Consider the following 14,679-nt stretch of genomic DNA (forward strand, 5'->3'; position numbering starts at 1 on the left):
GTGTTGTTTGACACGGCTTCTCTTGCGGCTTCAAGAAATCAAGAGCAGTTTGGAGCTATTTTTCTGCCAAATAGGGTAAAACAAAATAACTTCAGCTAGGAAGCTCTTATGTCGTTCTTTCACACACGTTTACGGTGGGATAAAACTGAAAATAGTGGCTTCATCAGGCTTCACCTCGTCCTGGTGAGTCCTGCATGTGGTTCTGTGGGAGCATATTTTAAGGAACCCTCTATGTCGAGCTGTTTTGTCAGATAATTTACCAAAACAGCTTTAGCTCCACCGATAGAGTTGTTTATGGAGCTAAAGAAAAAATAAACTGCTTAACTAGTGAAGTCGTGCCAAACAAGACCTAAGGCTTCCAATTCAACATGTCCACACTTATGTGGCTATTTGGATTTTCTTTCTATTTTCCAGGGCCGCAAATGTGAACATACCTAACACACAATATTTCGTTAAGAAAAAGAAGTCTAGCAAATCTCACTATTAAATATTAACCCTTGCGCAATGACGAGAAACATTGCAATAGACTCAATTTAGCTGTAAAAGGTACATATTGCAATCAAATTACGTTCTTGGCCAACGAATACTATAAAGTAGACATGCAGTAAAGTATAATAACCGTGCAATAAAGTAGATCCTAAATATTGGGTCCTCACAGGGAACGAAGAAAGAAGGAAAATTGCTATTGCTGTCTGTTTTTTTTCGGTACGTGGGGGGTGTTCGGCTGGTATGGTTTTGAGGAATTTGGATGGTTTTGAGGAATTCTGGAGGAATTTGTAAGAGGAAAATATTGTTTCGGATGAAAAAAGAAGCGGATCAAGCCAGATTTAAGACACACGAACGGGGCCAAAGATTGCAAAAAGGCTCTTGAAGAAGCTGAGCTGCTGGGACTCGGGAAGAAGATTTGGGGCCTTGGGGTGATGGAAGGGTCACTAATTGCATAGCGATCGAGATGAGAACTGAGAATGAGAGGCTGGTCCCCGTGTTGCTCTCGCCTGGGGCGACACGGGCGGCAGCCCCCACCCACCGACGCAGGCTTTCTCACTCTTTCCCCTCCCCACGCCACCGCCGGAGCTGGCTGCTGGAGTCTCGGCGGGCGCAAGGATGGTGGTGGCGAGGCCTTTCCTCTGCAATATCGGGCTCAAGCGAAGGGTGGCGACCTGGCCGGAGGCAGAGACGGTCCGCGCCGGCCGGATCCGCCCTCTCCAGGGCGAGGGCACTCAGATCCAGTCTGGAGGATGCCGCGGGTGCCTCCTAGCAACGGGATCCGCACGGTCCCCATCTCCGGTGGAGGCAGCCCTCCGGGCGCTACCCAGACGACGCCAGCGGCGGCCAGGGAGGCTACATTCCCCGGCGGCCGGATCCGGCTGTCCTAGGGGCGGTGGTCCTAGCTACCGCAGCTGCACGGAGGCAAGCGGTGCCGGTGGCCAGATCCGCGTGGTGCACCAACGTCTGGCGGCGGCTACGGTCCTAGCGCCGAAGGCGAGCGCTGGGGCACGACGGGATGTGCTCCGGCGAATGCGGTCCGGTGTGCAAGGCTGGATCTACGTAGGCGAGGTAGGGCCGCGGCGGTGGCTATGTGCGGTTGCGACGACTGCAACGGGCCATGGTGGCGGGGACCGAGCTTGATGGCCACGACGCGATGTGGCTGCCGTCGGAGGCGCTGGGCTGCCGGTGTGCAGGCATGGAGGGCGTGGAGGCGGCAGTGCGAGGGGAGCGGAGGTGATGGCAAAATGGTGGTGCGGCCAGCTGCGTGCGCCGTCAGACATCGTGGTGGTGTGGGCGGCTACTATGGCTGTGCGACGTCATCGTCGTGGTGGCGTGGATGGCGACTTCCTGCTCGTTTTTCGCGTCTGCAGCGTCATGGCGGATGTCGGTCGAGCGGGGCACACCAGCCTCTCGCAGTTCGGTGGCAGCGACAATGAAGGCATCCTCCATTTCTCCTGCGACCTAGGGCTGCCGGCCCTGTCGGCGGGCTCAGCAGGGAAGGCTGCCGCAGCGAGCACGGGGCGGACACTGTCACGCATGGGGATGAGGCACCAGGCAAAAGCTCTGCCCATTTTTGTATCAATGACGGCGACGCCTTCGGGCACCGTTCACTTGGAAGCGTCTATAGAAAGGCCCTCTGCCCTGTGCGACGTGTTTCTACCAGGGTGTATAACCTTACCTTCTGGTCAGGCGACAGCGGCGTCGGTGGAGTCGTGCCCCTCCTTGGAGGCGTCGCATGGAATATTGTGCTCTGTCAGGTTGTGGCGACGGCCGTTGCCATGGCAAGGAAGGTGGAGACCTAGCTGAGGATTCGAGGTACCGGTGTCCACGATGGTGGAAGGCAGCCAGGATGAGTGTGTTGACGCAGTGAATGGAGGGCTTCACGTCTGTTTGCCAGTGGAGGGGATCACGAAGATGGCGAGGAGGCTGGCGTGTGTGGCGCCCACAGAGTTGGCGTGGAGGCCAACGTGAGAGGTGGTGGCTAGCAGATTTGTTGCCAAGGTGACCTACGTGGAGTGGCGGCGGGGCGGTCCCGCTCAGCGGCCATTGTCCCGGTGCAAGGAGGCGCAGTTGGCGTGTGGCACTTCTACCTTCGGTGGGGCAGCTAGGTTCCTGGAAGCGACAGGGTGCGCGCATGGATCTCGGTGTCGGGGTTGACTTGGTGAGCGCCAGAGGCAGCCGCTCACGATTGGATCGGCAGCTTGCAACGGACTATGACGGCTAGCCCTACTTGGCAGTGGCTAGTCCGGCATGGGACAACGTCTTCAGAGGCAGCGCAAGCGGATTCGATTGCGGGACGGCTACATGGCTTGCAGCGGCCTGTGGCGACTAGCTCTGCTTCACAGCGGGCTACCTCGGTGTGGGGCTTCGTCGGCAATGACGGCGTGAGCTGTGACGACGGCGTTTCGTCTTGGCGTCTTCGTCGTCCGGGGGATGGCAATACAATGTGGTGACCGGCTGACGGTGGTTTGGAGGCGGTGCGGTGTGCGGCTTCTTGAGTTCCGGCTCTGTTCGGTTCGTTATCCGACCGCCCAGAGTTTGTTTTTTCTCTTTGAGTTTGAGTTTGGCACATATTGAGGTCCCAATCCAACCGGCCTGAGTTTTTTTCTCTTTGTTGTTGTTGTGGTGGTGGTTGTTTGACTCCTTAGGGCTTGTTCGTTTAGCCCTCATTTCGCCAGGATTCATTCTAGGTGATCAAATATAGTATAAATTAGCACAACATTCCTGGTTTGAAATCATTCCAGGCTCCATTCCGTATGAAACGAACAGGCCCTTAGGGAGTTTTTGTTGCTCTGCTGGTCTGGGTTTCTCTTTTAATATAGTATAGGTAGCTCTCCTTAAAAAAAGAAAAGAAAAGAATGAGAGGCTGGTTGACACTTAAGAGACTCAAACGGGGCAAGACCGCAAGAGTTACCCTGTGTCCCTGTAGCCTGTAGGACCAGCACCTGTGCGGCCGCGGCAGGACGCGGCACATGCTGGCCTCATGGAAGGTGACAAGTGGCAGGAGAACGCAGCCCTAGGGTCCCTTGCGTGCTACACGTGGACGGCTCCGGCTGCACCCGGTCCCCGATCCATGGGGCCGCTTGCTGGGCTGCTGCCGCCGGCCCGGCGCGCCGTCGGCGTGCGCAGAGCAGGGCCGGAGTCTAGCGCGCGGCAAGCATTTCCAGCAGCGTGCAGCGTTGCGCTGTGGCAAACCATATTTCACTACCAGATCAATACGTACAAGAATACAGATCCCAGGCAGTAACGATCTGTCAATTTTCCACCAGTTTTAACAAAAACAAATCTTCACAATGTTTGTTTATGGGCTCTGCAGCTAAACTAAAAGTGTTTGGTTCTACCTCCTAAAGTTGTCATATTAGATGTTTGACACTAATTTACAGTATTAAACATAGACTATTTATAAAATTAATTGCACAGATTGCGATTAATTTATGAGACGAATTTATTAAACCTAATTAGTTCATGATTTGACAATGTGGTGGTACCGTAAACATGTGTTAATGATGGATTAATTAAACTTAATAGATTCGTCGTAAATTATTCTCCATCTGTGTAATTAGTTTTATAATAGTTAGCTAATGTTTAGTCTTCTAATTAGAATCTGAACGTCCAATGTAACAGGAATTAAACTTTAGACACTCGTCCAATAAAGCCAAGAGATAGGACGTACGTATAGACTATACAGACGTGTAATAAAAGTGGCAGCAGTAGCAGAATGACGAGGCTTCCAAAAGAGATGAACACTGCACAGTAAGGGCCCGTTTGGCATGACTTTGGCTCGTGAAAAAACAGCTCTGGCTCTGGCTCATATGGAAAAGCAGCTTTTTCTGGCTCTGGCTTATTTGTACAAAAACGTTTGGCAAAACGACTTCTCCTAGCTGTAAAGAAGATGTCAAATGTCCAAAATACCCTTATATATATTTTTCTCTTTTTTCTTTTTTCTCTTCATTTTTCTTTCTTTTTTTCTTTTTCTTTCCTTCTCCCCTTCTTTTCTTCTCCTTATCCGAACGGCCACACTCCTTATCCTGTCACCCACTCCCTCCCTCCCCCCCCTCTCTCTCGGGCGTAGCAGGAGGTTGGCGGGGGAGCTCGAGGCCGGCGGTGGGGCGGAGCAGGGAGGGGCCGGCAGTGGGGCGGAGCTGGAGCTCGAGGCCGACGGGGCGGAGTAGGGAGCCGGCGTTGGGGCGGAGCTCGAGGCCGGCGGAGCGGTGCAGGGAGATCGAAGCTGCGCGGGGCAGAGCTCGAGGCCGGCGGGGCGGAGCAGGGAGCCGGCGGTGGGGCGGAGCTCGAGGCCGGCGGAGCGGTGCAGGGAGATCGAAGCCGCGTGGGGCGGAGCTCGAGGCCGGCGCGGCGGCGGCCGTCGGCGCGCGGCGTCGGGGAGGAGAGCAAGCCGGGGACAAGGATGGAAAGTGTGGAGGAGCCGGAATAAGCCACTTTTTTTGGCTTCTCGCGGGCGGAGGAACTGTCTCACCGCATTTTGTGGGGATTTTGCTGGCTCTTGGTCGCAAGCCGTTTTGGGCTCGAGCGTTTGGCACGGCTTCATCAAAAGCCGCTCTAGAAGCTGCTCGACGAGCCGTGGCAAAGTGCCCCTAACAGCGGGCTGCAATAAAACGCTTTTATTGCATCATCACATTACATTTTTCAACGGCGACAAGGTCGGGTAACTGCCATCTCGTCCGCGTTTTGTCTGGCGTGTAACCAACGGATCACAAGTTCACACAGCACGCCGGCGGATCGCGACGACGCAGAAGCCAGCGCATCACCTGCCTGGCCGGTACGGTACCCATCGCTCGGCTCAGTCGATGAGGTCGGTGATGGCCGTGCAGACGACCGCGATCTTGGCGGACTCCTCGCCCCACCGCGCGACCTGCGGCGGCGGGCGCAGTGCGGCCCGCGCGAAGGCGTCGTCGCACCGGCGCGCCAGGGACGCAGCCTGCGCGGCCTTGCCCTTGCCCGCCGCGTAGTCGCGCCGGTTGATCGCGTCGTACGCCTCCGCGAACGCCGACTCCGCCGCGTCGTACAGCCTCTGGCACTGCTCCAGCGCCGGCCGGCGGCTTGGTGGTCAGCAGGGCCTTGATGTCGTAGACGGCGTCCCCGGCGGTGGCGACGCCCACGTCGGCGGCCACCTTCGCCAGGCCCCAGGTGTCCGCGTCGGGGCTGTCGTGGTGGTGGCTCAGCCTCGACACGCAGAAGCCGTAGTCCACGCGCCGGTCGCGGGCCGCCACCGCCGCGCACGTCGTCTCCGGGGTGGCGCCGACGCCGTCGACGCTCAGCGCGAGCGCCGCCGCCGCGACGAGGGCCACGGCGGCCAGAGCGCGAGACGTGGAAGGCCTCATCGATCTGCTGCCTCTGGGCGCTAGAGCTTGGTGGCTGTGCTTTCTTGAGCTGAGTGCCGGGTGGCGTGGAGTGAGGAGTCTGCTCGTCTGGTCTGTTACGATTACGAGCTGGGGACACGGGGGTAGTACGCTGCCAGTAGAATTCTCTAGATCTCCAGTGGGCCGATTCCGGCCGGGAACTGTTCCTGGCAGTGATTCGGGGGGAAACGAACAGGCCCTTAAGCAGACGGACGATCCAGCCCAGGTGCAGGGGCAGAACCCAAACCCCCTCGTGCAGTCGTTCCCCACTCCTCGCCATTCCGGCTGCCCGACGCTTCGAAGAGGAGACCAGCAACTGCAGGTCTGCTGCAGTCGAAGCGGAAGCACCGAAGCAATCGTCCAATCGTGCTCTCGCATCTGAATCCGATCCAGGCGAAGCGTCGCGAGTCCGGGTAAGTAGCTGCAACTAGGCTCCACGCATCTACATTTGCGTACGAATCCTGCACTAGGTTCATGCCCACACCATCTTGATCCGAACGCGGTGCAAGGTGCGCGTTTTCGTTTTCCTTCCCTTTTTTGAGTTTCCCCGCGAGAATCGGCGGTGTTTGTGTGGGCTGTTCCATTTCCATGGTAACCTACCTTTAGTTTTGCTCTCTGTGTTAGATCCTAGATAGAACCCTAATTTCTAGTTGTGCGATTTAAACTTTTGGCGGAACCCTAGTTACATTGCTGCCCCTGAGGTTTCATACTCTGTATTTGACTTCTAGTTAACCATCACTTGACCTTGTCCACTGATTTGTTTTCAGGTTCAAGTTTTACTTAATCGCTTGGTGACCATAAACAAGGTATATGCTTCTCACCTTGAGGTCCTGTTGTGTCATCTATATGTTGTACTATCTGTGCCTGTGCTAGATGCCTACCTGCTTCTTTGAGATGCGACTGCTGTTAGCATATTCTGCTAGGCTGTGAAATTTGTAATGTTAGGTTGATGTATTACCTTTAGTGTCCGGTAGATTGGCAATATTTGCTGTTTTGCACACTGCTAGTGCTGTGCCGGTGCCTTTTAATAAGTTGGTTTCCATACATAATCTGAAATCTGATATTTTGTTGTAACTTGTACTAGTGTTTGTTTAAGACATTATATGAAACTGTGCAATGAAATTGGGTGATACTTTAGGCATTGTTTGGAGTTGTCAGTTGTCACATTGCTTTTCTTGGCTTTCCTAAGAGGACAGCTAACTCAAACGTGGTTTTTGGTTGACATCCTGAGATGCAGTTGACTTGAACATATGCTTTGTAACTTCTGTTGTTTAGTAGCTGCAGCCAGCAATTGCAGTAATGAATGCTTTGATGCAACCTGCTTCAGAGCTATCTTGGTGATAGTAAATCATCTATGCTTAGCTGTCAGAATGGTGTAGCAAATGTGGGAAACTGGGAATCATGGTACTATCTTGTATTTGGAATGGCACACATTTCACATCCGAATTCAATATTTATTCTCTTACCTCACTACAGACCTGTCTGTTACTCTTTGGCAATGAATTGATAGATTTTTGTTTCATGAAACTAGTGTTTGGAAAACTGAAACACGATTGATTCCAGTTTACAAGCTGGCCTATCCAGACACACAACAGAAGTTAAACCTTAGTACTATACTAAATGCAGTAAACCAATATTCCTTTGCCCTTTATTTTACTATGCAAACTAGTGCTGGGAACAGGGCCATAGGTGTGTTTGTGAACAAATCAGGATGATCCTTTCCATCCATCCAGGATATTGAACAATTAATATTCAAAATTATTCTCAACACTAGGGAAACTTAGTTCCATGATTGTGGTTAAAGCTAATGCGTACTGGTTTAGCGATACCGACACGGATTTTTGATTTTTTGTTTCGATTGGAAGCAGTGCTGTAAGAGTTGTGAGAAAGCATGTTCCAGTAAACAATATATATATGCAAGCTTGGGTCAGCTCATGATCAACTTGAATTTAATTGATTATAACTGCTTTATTTATTTTTTGCTTGTTGTTTTACTTTGGAGCTTATTTGTGCTCTCTGATTGTGATTTCTTAGAATGACTAGTTTTACTGATTGCATTGGTACTAGTGAGAGGATTAAGTAGGCACTCTTCATTAGCATTAACTCACCTATGAATCATTTAAACCCATAAAATTACTACAAGGAATACACTGTGAAGTTTAATCAACTTATTAGTGTTGGTTTTGCAATAGAATTAGGTGACATTCAATGAGTTAAGTTTTGTTATGTACCTTGGATGGTTATTAAGTTATACTCTTGTCAGTTTGAGTAGTTATCGTGAATTTAGCAATACTACTATCTTACTTTCTTTCATTGCATTATTTTGAATTGCTGAGTAGAGTTCTCAAGGAATATTTTTGCTGTTATAGATGTCATTGCATATTGGGCGGCTTTCCCAAGATGTGCGGCAAAGTTATCTTGAACATCTGTTCCAGAGGTTTGGTCGTTGCACTGTGAACCTGAAAGATGGATATGGGTTTGCTGTGTATGATTCTGATGATGATGCAACTAGAGCCATGAGGGCCCTGCATGGGAAATATGTTTGTGGGGAGTGCATTACTGTTAATTGGTCAAAGCAGCAGCCCAGATTTTCTCAGGGTTTCAGGAGAAGTTCAAGATTTGTTGAATTGTCTCGCGGAAGGAACTTCAGAGATGCTAGGGACAATGTTAGGTTCAGGGATCCTCTAGCTCGGAATAATCAACCAGCAAATCATGATCAGAGTCATAATTCTGATGCTGGGCTAGAAAAGGAATCTGGTAAATTTGCTGAGGTTGTCAATGATGCTGGAGAAAACATTGGCGATGATCCAGGGGAGGTGAAGAGGGATGAAGGTGGTACAAATGATGAAGGTCCAGGGGAGGTGAAGACTGACGAAGGTGGTACAGCTGATGCAAATATAATTGAGCATGATAGATGGGCTGGGAAAGGTACCCCTGGTGGAGACGGCGATGATTTTGACCGCTATGAGCCTTATCATGGATATGAAAGGCAAGAAGAAACAGAAAATGTGATTAAAGCAAGTTCTTATGATTCTCGTGAACACAAACTTTCTTCAGAGAAGTGGAAAGAGTACTCTGACAAGCATGTTGACATAAGCCATGATAAATCAAGATCTCCTCCAACCTGTTACAGTTGTGGTGTTGCTGGCCATATTGCACGTAATTGCCCTCATGGAATAGATGATAACTTCATACCAAGGAGAGATGGATTGAACTTTAGGGAAAAATGGCAGCTGAGGCAGAGAAGATTTGGGTCGCCCTCGAGGAGGCGACCAGAATTTCTTATTCATCCATTGGACCAAACAAATCATAGAGTTCAAGATGGTAGGAATCCATTTGCTGAGAGGAATATGCGAATGCATTGGCCGAGAGACAGCAGGAGACATGCCCACTACAGTGAAAACATGCCGCAAACAAACAAGGAAGGACGCAAGAGAAGCAGATCTGAAAGGTCTCGGGGGTCATCACCCTCTTCAGAACCTTCAAGGCGCTCTAACCATGCTAATGTTAAGAGATCTCATCCCAACAGGACTTCCTCAGATTCAAGATCTAAATCCCCCCCGATCCCGGCCTCGATTTAAAGCACATTCTCCAATTTATTCTGCACATTCTAGTTCAAAATCATCTCAACCAACTCAGCATGAAGGATCAAGATCAAATATCAACCATCCTGTTCCATTTTCAGTATCTGTTTCACCACAGCACAAGTCATCTCCTGATGTAGAGAACAAAAATCTAGTTGGTCTGATGAATTCTCAATTGGAGGACAATTTGGAGTTCAGGACAAGATCTGAAGTAAAAAATCTGGATGAGAACAATCAAGAAGGGAATGGTTCAGTTTTGAACAGCAAGGTCCTGAATGGGGAAATGCTTGTTCGTAACAAGAATGCTAATGTTACTGGTTACACAGGGTCTGACTTCGGTAAGAACTTGGTTGATGATAATGCTGCCAATAGAGTGCAAAGCCAGAATGCTAACTTTGAAGACTCTTTGTCAGTGAAATCAAAGCAGGACGTTCTGGCCAAAAATGGGAGAAACAAGTCTTTGAAGCTAACAACTAATGAAGTGATCTCAGCTCTGAAGCACTATGGGATTGAGGCACAAGAGGGAGATTCATCAGATCAATCTGTGGAGAAGTACTTTGGTGCTGCACGCCTGTGGCCTTGGGAAATCATTTACTATCGCAGGCGTAAGAAAGGTCCGATATCTACCGAGAATTATGCTAAGCGACTTGAGCAGAACAAAGAATTTGGTATTGTGGATCAGTATGTCAGAAGCAGCAGTGGTTGGTGGGAGTGTCATTAAAGGAAGTCTAGTTGCTTCTGAGGCTTTACATGAATAGCCATTTGCATCCTGAGAGAGTGAGAGACCATTTTGAGGATAACAAGGTTTGTGTGCTCCTGTTAGTGTTAGGTTTCATTTCTGTTTGCGTTAGGGCATCTTTGGATGTGATTAGGCCAAATCTCTTCAGATTGGAAGGGAAAATGAACAAATTTTCCCTGCCAACCTGGGTGAGCTGAGTGTAAAACCTACCTATCCAAACAAACAACATTTTATTTTCATTACCAGTATTAGTGTTATATGAACCACAAGTAATAGGTGTTGTCAACTTTAGTAGAGCCCTTAACACAAGAACCACAAGTAACACAAGAACCTTGGGTGTTTCCATTGCTGCTATGATTCGGATAGGTAAAAGTATATGCTTAAAGGCTTCATGTTGGAAAATGGCAATACACTGTGTTTCTATCAGTGTTTTACGATCTTGTCACATGTAGATGTTGGTACCATTTGTCCATCTCATGTGTCTTTTGAGTTGCAATGTTTGAAGGTTCAATCCCAGTAGGTCTATTTGGTGGTCAACAGGCTCAAGGATGTTTTGCGATCTTAGAAGAGTGGGACCCACATCATATTTAGCAAATCCACGATAAAGTTGAAAGTGTTGCTTCATCAAGGTCTCGATATGTGAGGATAAAGGATATTAGTCCACCAGAAGTAATATCTGTAAGCAGCTACCTGCATGTATGACATTAGCACATGCAGCGTATTCATATTTGTTGTCAAGAGCACATTGATGAGAGTATGGCACTTTTGAGTCCCTTCTGCTTCAGTGGCTCCTCTACTTCTGATTGTTACCTGGTGTTGAGTTAGCATGAAAATGGCACTGTCGTGGGTGGAGAATTATCAATTATCGTTGTTTGGGTGCATCTGCACTGCACTGGTATGGAACCATCCTGTGAAATTCTCTGTATGATCAGCAGGTCGTGATATAGCTTCTTGTTGCTGGATTACTACAGTGGGTGCTCCCCCAGGGATGGTTTCTTCCCTCAGTTACTAACATTTGGATGGAAGTGAACTTAATATTGTGCATCCGCTTTCAATCTTGATTCTTGAGTTGTCATTATCTGGTTCCTTTCCTGTGTTGAGAAGCTCAATGAAACAACCAGTTACAAGGTATGCAAAGAAGTTTGCATCTTCTTTTTGGTTAAAGAAAAGTTCATATTTGTTTACCACATCACTTCAAAACTTTTGACCCTCTATGGTTTCTGTTTTCAGCCACATACTCAGAATCCTTCTGAGCCTTTTGTTCTTCTGCTGCTCAGGCAAGTAGTCATAATTATATTTAACTCTGTGTAAATCTGAGGCTTTTGCAAAAGTGGCCCGATCCTGCATTAGTTTGCCTCAAGTCCTAGACTATGGTGAACTCAGCTATGCTATCTTTATGTTGCGCCGTGCCAAGCCTGACGCTGCAGTTTGGTCGATTGTGACTGATGACGGGTAACAGCTCGTTGCGACTCTGGCTGTATCTGTCTGTGTAAACGGTGTGCCTGCCATATATGCTCATGGCAGAGCAGGCGAAAGCACATGTTTTCATTTTATTTTAGATATCATAGTATACATACATTCGAGCGGAGAGACTGCCTCTTACGGACGCATCATCAATGGCAGGTGACATCAGGTTTGGTAGATGTTGCATCCATTTCTTGCTTCAGATTGACAGCTTGGCCTGTCTGGCTGTGGAAGATTTCGATTTCTCTTGCCGGCTTTCGCCCCCTCCCCATTCATGCCGACGCCGATGCCGGAAAGCCGATTCTCTCCTTTGCCCTGCTGCGTTGCGTAGCATCACTTCTGTCTGGTGCTTTACAAGTGCAACCACCACAGATTACGATCAGAAACCAGCACCCCAATCAATGTCCGGCACTTGAACAGAGAGTGAAGCTGCCTGCTAAATGTAGAAATGTGCTCGGCACATGGTTTCTTCAAGTGCAGTTATTGCCTGGCGATGATTATTATTACTCCGGTTTTGAATCTTTTCAGTTCTGAAAAAAAAAAGAAACAGGACTGACGTCAAGAGCTGTGGCAGCCTGTTTCTATAGCTATGTTAAAGATGGGTGACGCGATTAGTCGTGGAGAGGAGAGGACGGTTGGACAATGGACGATGGAGGCGTGATGCTCATCGCATAGTATAATTGCTTTGCGAATTGGCCATGAATGTATCGTCCTGGGGTGGTGGCAAAGTTGACCAAGGGCGCAGCGGCAATTAAGGTCGTTCCGCGTCGCGATGCTCGGCTGCTCGCAATATTCAGGCCCAGTTTAGATCCGAAATATTTTGCAAAATGCAACTGTAGCGATTTTCGTTGTTATTTGGAAATTAGTGTTCAATTATAGTCTAATTAGGCTTAAAAGATTCGTCTCGTGGATTTTGTCTAAACTGTGTAATTAGTTTTATTTTGTATTTATATTTAATACTTCATGCATGTGTTCAAAGATTCGATGTGACGGAAAATCTTGAAAATTTTGGTAAAATGAAGTGAAACTAAGGGCCTCAGACGGAAGGAAGCGTGTGTGTTGGTTCACGGAGGGTGGCGTCAGGAATTAATTGGCCTATATTCATTGCGTCGCGTCAGGCAATGCCATTACTACTACTTCCTTCCTTGGTACTGTAGCAGTAGCACTGAGCAGCTTCTCCGCTCCTCACGTCTCACCTGCTCCGCTACTGATCGCTTATTTATTATTTTATATCTAATTAATTCAGTAATCTGACGTGAAACCTCATTACAATTGCAGGCTCTGAGGAATGCTAACAGCACCGCTGCTGTACTATTCGTCGCTTTTTCTACTTCTCGACAAGGATACGCCACCATCTCGAAGAAAAGCCGGAGCCCAAATGCGTATCAATCACGACGGCGAAATTAAAATCCCAACGTGAACATTGAAAAACCAAACGTTTTTTTTGTTTTTCTTTCATTCCTTTTGGGATTTGACTACTGCAGAGCAAAACCGAGAGGTCTCCAGTGTATCCGTGATACATACCACAGTTACCACCTCACCGTCGCAGTCTCGGCAGACGGGATGAAATATCACGGTTACACTGGAGCAGTTCTTTTAATTTAACGACGAAATTAAAGCTACTGGTAGTACTCATGGTAATAATGGAGAGAACTTGTGGGTTCTCGATGCTGCCGTGTGGTGGTGCTGTGGAGCTGTGGTCTGTGGATGATCATATCACGCCCTCCTGTTCCTCCCGCCACCGCCACCGCCGCGGGTGCTGTTGCGGCTGTGATCGTCGTCCTCCCGGTTGCTGCTGCTGTTGCGGGCGGCGTGGTGCAGGAAGTCGAGGAGGACGGGGCTGCGGCACCGGGGGCAGCGCGGGTCGGCCTCGGAGAGCATCACGTACATGAGGCAGCGCGGGCAGGCCGCCAGCACCATGGACGTCGCCTCCGGGCTGTCCGACCACTGCAGCCCGTGGCTCTGCGGCCTCTGCTGCGGCTCCCCCCGCTCGCCCTCCGACGATAGGCACGAGCTCGGCGACGACGACCACCACTCCTCGTCGGAGGACAACGACGCTGACGCCCCCTCTGTGCCACGCGCCGGCGGCGCCGGCGGAGACAGGTGCAGCTTCAGGTCCAGGCCCCCCCGCGCCCCTTCCTCCTTTGCTGCCCCGGCTCATCACGTAATACGCGCTGACGCTGCCTACCTGCTATCCATGAAGCTTGTCAGCAAGGTTAATCACTGATGATCCATCATACTGCTGCTAGTAATGATAGTATTAATTCCACAAAGAGAGCACTTACTGTCTCGTCTCGTGATGGTCAGCAGCTGCAGCTGCTGCAGGAGTGCTCTGCTCTGAGCCTCTGACTATGAGGATGCTTCCTTCCCTTGCCTTCCTCGGAGGCAGAGGAGTGGTGGTGCCTGTGGACTGTGGCGTGGAAGAAGAGATGGCATGGCAGCAAGTATTTATAGGGGAAAATGGACAGTGGGAGGGAGGGAGCTATGGAGGTCAATTGGTTTTCTTAAATGCAGCACTGTGGAGGAGTACTTGCATCCTTTAATTGACCATATTATACTCCACCCTAAACACGCTCACTTCATTGCTCACATTCATGTTTCTGTTTTATGGAATGGAGAGGTGGCGGCGGCGGGCAGCCTGGCACTGGCAACTGGCACTGGCAGGGCCGCCGCAGAGGCGAGTTGAAGTGATCGGAGAAGCAACAGTCGTCGATCTCGAGCTCGGTGGCAGATGAGAAGGAGGGTTCGGTTCGGTTCATGGTGGTGGAAAACGACCTGAAGAAGGGGACGGCCACGGCGCGCCTTGAGAGAGACACACGTAGGTTGGTCGCCACCTTGCTTGGGATGGGTTGCTGTTGCAGTCGTGACCAAGAACGAAGATCTCTCAGGTAAGTCAGTCGGGTGCCTCAAATGGAGCGATGGGCAAGTCTTTCACCGGGAGATGATTAGGACACCGTTATACTGCTAGTCAGGCGTGTTAGTTTAGTCATAGCCTATCCAAACGGGTAAATGGTAGACTAATTTTTAGTTCAGTCATCTAACCTCT

At 49.8% G+C, this 14,679-nt stretch overlaps 3 pseudogenes; 1 reads left to right on the top strand and 2 right to left on the bottom strand.

Annotated features, from left to right (window-relative positions):
- Positions 1-4,579: 4,579 nt before the first annotated feature.
- LOC136530963 (pectinesterase inhibitor 8-like) lies at positions 4,580-6,224 on the bottom strand (annotated as a pseudogene).
- On the top strand, positions 6,133-10,941 carry LOC136530962 (uncharacterized; annotated as a pseudogene).
- A 2,041-nt stretch (positions 10,942-12,982) lies between these two features.
- On the bottom strand, positions 12,983-13,794 carry LOC136530964 (protein GL2-INTERACTING REPRESSOR 1-like; annotated as a pseudogene).
- Between the last annotated feature and the right edge of the window lie 885 nt (positions 13,795-14,679).

Source organism: Miscanthus floridulus, unplaced genomic scaffold, assembly GCF_019320115.1.
Source record: "Miscanthus floridulus cultivar M001 unplaced genomic scaffold, ASM1932011v1 fs_240_1_2, whole genome shotgun sequence".
Classification (NCBI taxonomy): Eukaryota; Viridiplantae; Streptophyta; class Magnoliopsida; order Poales; family Poaceae; genus Miscanthus; species Miscanthus floridulus.